This window comes from Oryx dammah, unplaced genomic scaffold, assembly GCF_014754425.2.
Source record: "Oryx dammah isolate SB20612 unplaced genomic scaffold, SCBI_Odam_1.1 HiC_scaffold_21, whole genome shotgun sequence".
Classification (NCBI taxonomy): Eukaryota; Metazoa; Chordata; class Mammalia; order Artiodactyla; family Bovidae; genus Oryx; species Oryx dammah.
In genome coordinates, this window is record NW_024070205.1 from 67,811,616 (window position 1) to 67,815,128 (window position 3,513).

At 43.8% G+C, this 3,513-nt stretch overlaps 1 non-coding gene across 1 annotated transcript; it reads left to right on the forward strand.

Moving 5' to 3' along the window:
• The first annotated feature begins 1,186 nt into the window (after nt 1-1,186).
• Nucleotides 1,187-1,259, forward strand: TRNAC-GCA. The gene has a single exon. It is a non-coding gene; the product is annotated as a tRNA-Cys (tRNA).
• Nucleotides 1,260-3,513: the final 2,254 nt, after the last annotated feature.

Below are 3,513 nucleotides of genomic sequence, written 5' to 3' on the forward strand. Positions count from 1 at the left end.
GATATTTGGAGGGCATCACTCACTTGATAGACGTGAGTTTGAGCAAACTCCGGACGTTGGTGATGGACATGAAAGCCTGGAGTGCTGCAGTCCATGGGGTCACAAAGAGTTGGACACAACTGAGTAACTGAACTGAACTTCAACTTCTCATCACTTCAAGTTCCTGGCTTAATACATTCTTGTGCCTCACTGTCAAGTTGTTCTGTAATGTGACACCACTAAAACAACCTAAATACATTGATAACACACAACGGATTCTTTGTCGTTTTCAGTAGCAACCAGTGGTTAGAGGGAGATGGAGCTGTAAGTCTTCCTCCCAAGGCTCCAGCACTCAGAGTTACACCAAAATGAGAGCAAGTCTCAGAGCTGCCCCTGCCACCTATGAAACAGTGACTGACCCCAAATTAACCATGCCACCTATTCCAGAAGGCTGGTGGAGGCACATCCTCCATTCTTCCTGGTGTTCCATGGTGTTCTGTACGGAAAGTTCACCTAAAGCAGATTCTACCCCATTATTTCTTTCCCCAGCTTTATTGAGATATAATTCACATGTTGCATGGTGTAAGTTTAAGTTGTACAACAGGTTGATTTTATACATTTATATATTGCAAAATGATTCCCACCATTATGTTAGTGAATGCCTCTCTCACATAATATAATTACCCTTTCTTTTGAGGGGTGAGAACAGTAAGATCTATGCTCTTAGAAACTTTAAAGTATATAATAGGATATTACCAACTATATTCACCATGCTGTACACTAGGTCCTCAGAACTTACTTGATTATAACAGGATGTGTGTACCCTTCAACCAGCATCTCTCCACTCTCCACCCTCTGCTGCTGCTCCTGCTAAGTTGCTTCAGTCGTGTCCAACTCTGTGCAACCCCATAGATGGCAGCCCACCAGGCTCCCCCGTCCCTGGGATTCTCCACCCTCTGCACTCTTCTAATGGCAGGATGCAACTAACCTGGTCAGTGTTGAGTAACAGTATGCTCTGCTCAACAAGTAAGCACCAGTCAGGTGCAGAAAGCTAAGCCCGGGTATCATCCACAGCATGTATCCGTGGGATCTCTGTGCCTTGTTTGTGCCACAGCTGCCAAGCCTGTACAAGGTTTCTAGACTGGTCAGCCCTCATTTAATGGATTAAAAAATAATATTTAGCAGCCACTATATGAATTAATGGGCTTCCCTGGTGGCTCAGATGGTAAAGCATCTGCCTGCAATGCAGGAGACCCAGGTTCAATTCCTGGGTCAGGAAGATCTCCTGGCAAAGGAAATGACAACCCACTCCAGTACTCTTGCCTAGAAAATTCCATGGATTGAGGAGCCTGGTAGGCTACAGTCCATGAGGTCGCAAAGAGTCAGACACAACTGAACAACTTCACTTTCCTTCTTTGTGTGAATTAATAAGGCAACTGATATTACCTGAAATAAAGACAGTGAAGCTCTCTCCTGCCTGGGCCTCTGTTTAGAGTCTTTCTACCCTGATTCACCACCCTTAAATTGTGTATTCCTGACCACAGTATCTACATGTTAACCAATCAAACCTAGAGTATAGATTAAATTAACTAGCACTTTCTATACTGAAGCATTTAACAATAAATTGCAGGACATAACATCTAAAATCTCTCTCTTTGCTTCCCTCCACATACATTCATCTGTAGCAGAGTTCCTCAACCTTGGCACAATTCACATTTCAGACTAGATAATTCTCCTGGAGGGAGATAGGCTATGTATTATACAATGTCCAGCACAACCCTGGTGTCTCCTCACAGGAGGCCAGGGGCACCCTCCACCGCCTGTGACAAGCAAACACATCTATAGAAGTGACCTCCTGTCCCAGGGAGGGAGGCTCACCCTGAGTGAGCACTCCTGCTCGAAGCCAGGCTTGCTCCCTAAGGCCACTCCCACCCACCAAGCTGCATTTCTGCCTTTACCTTTGCTTACTGTGGGTCCCAGTCTTAGAATTTACCTTCTCTGCTCTGCCACTCAAAAATGACACATTCTTTAGGACAAGGAAGCTACAAGGCCCTCAAAAACCACATTAAGCTCTTAAAAGTGACTAGTTTGGTCCATGTGAATGCAGTTTCCAGACCACTATGGTCTTCACAGCTCTGGTTATCTTAGAGTTTACCACTCCTAGTTTTTTCATTTTAAGTACCTGCTGGACCCTGTAAGAATATACTTTGAAACAACTAACTTAGTACTAAACAGAAGCCATCTTGCCATAAAAGTTTGCATTCATTATGTCCATACTGACCTGTTTTCTTCCTCTTCTGGAGAAGTTCTATACTCTAAAGCAGAGAGAGAGGGGGTGGAGGGGAGGAAGGAAGAAAGGGGAAAATGATTTAACACAATTCTGGTACCAAAATTTCCTGCAACTTAATGGGCTCCTGTTAACAGAATTAAAACACAATATACAAAATCATTTATTTTTTTAAAAAGTCACAAAAATCACAAGTATTTTGACTGGCTCAAATATTGTTTGTGTGGCTTGATACAGAGTATAAGTTCAGTCGCTCAGTTGTGTCCGACTCTTTGCGACACCAAGATCGCAGCACACCAGGCCTCCCTGTCCATCACCAACACCCAGAGTTCACTCAGACTCACGTCCATCAAGTCAGTAATGCCATCCAGCCATCTCATCCTCTGTCATCCCCTTCTCCTCCTGCCCCCAATCCCTCCCAGCATCAGAGTCTTTTCCAATGAGTCAACTCTTCGCATGAGGTGGCCAAAGTATTGGAGTTTCAGCTTCAGCATCAGTCCTTCCAATGAACACCCAGGACTCACCTCCTTTAGGATGGACTGGTTGGATCTCCTTGCAGTCCAAGGGACTCTCAAGAGTCTTCTCCAACACCACAGTTCAAAAGCATCAATTCTTCGGCGCTCAGCTTTCTTCACAGTCTAACTTTCACATCCATACATGACCACAGGAAAAACCATAGCCTTGACTAGATGGACCTTTGTTGGCAAAGTAATATCTCTGCTTTTCAATATGCTATCTAGGTTGGTCATAACTTTCCTTCCAAGGAGTAAGCGTCTTTTCATTTCATGGCTGCAATCACCATCTGCAGTGATTTTGGAGCCCCCCAAAATAAAGTCTGACACTGTTTCCACTGTTTCCCCATCTATTTCCCATGAAGTGATGAGACCAGATGCCATGATCTTCGTTTTCTGAATGTTGAGCTTTAAGTCAACTTTTTCACTCTCCTCTTTCACTTTCATCAAGAGGATTTTTAGTTCCCCTTCACTTTCTGCCATAAAGATGGTGTCATCTGCATATCTGAGGTTATTGATATTTCTCCTGGCAATCTTGATTCCAGCTTGTGCTTCTTCCAGCCCTGCATTTCTCATGATGTACTCTGCATATAAGTTAAATAAGTGGGGTGACAATATACAGCCTTAATGTACTCCTTTTCCTATTTGGAACCAGTCTGTTTTTCAGTTCTAACTGTTCTAACCAGTTCTAACTGTTGCTTCCTGACCTGCATATAGGTTTCTCAAGAGACAGGT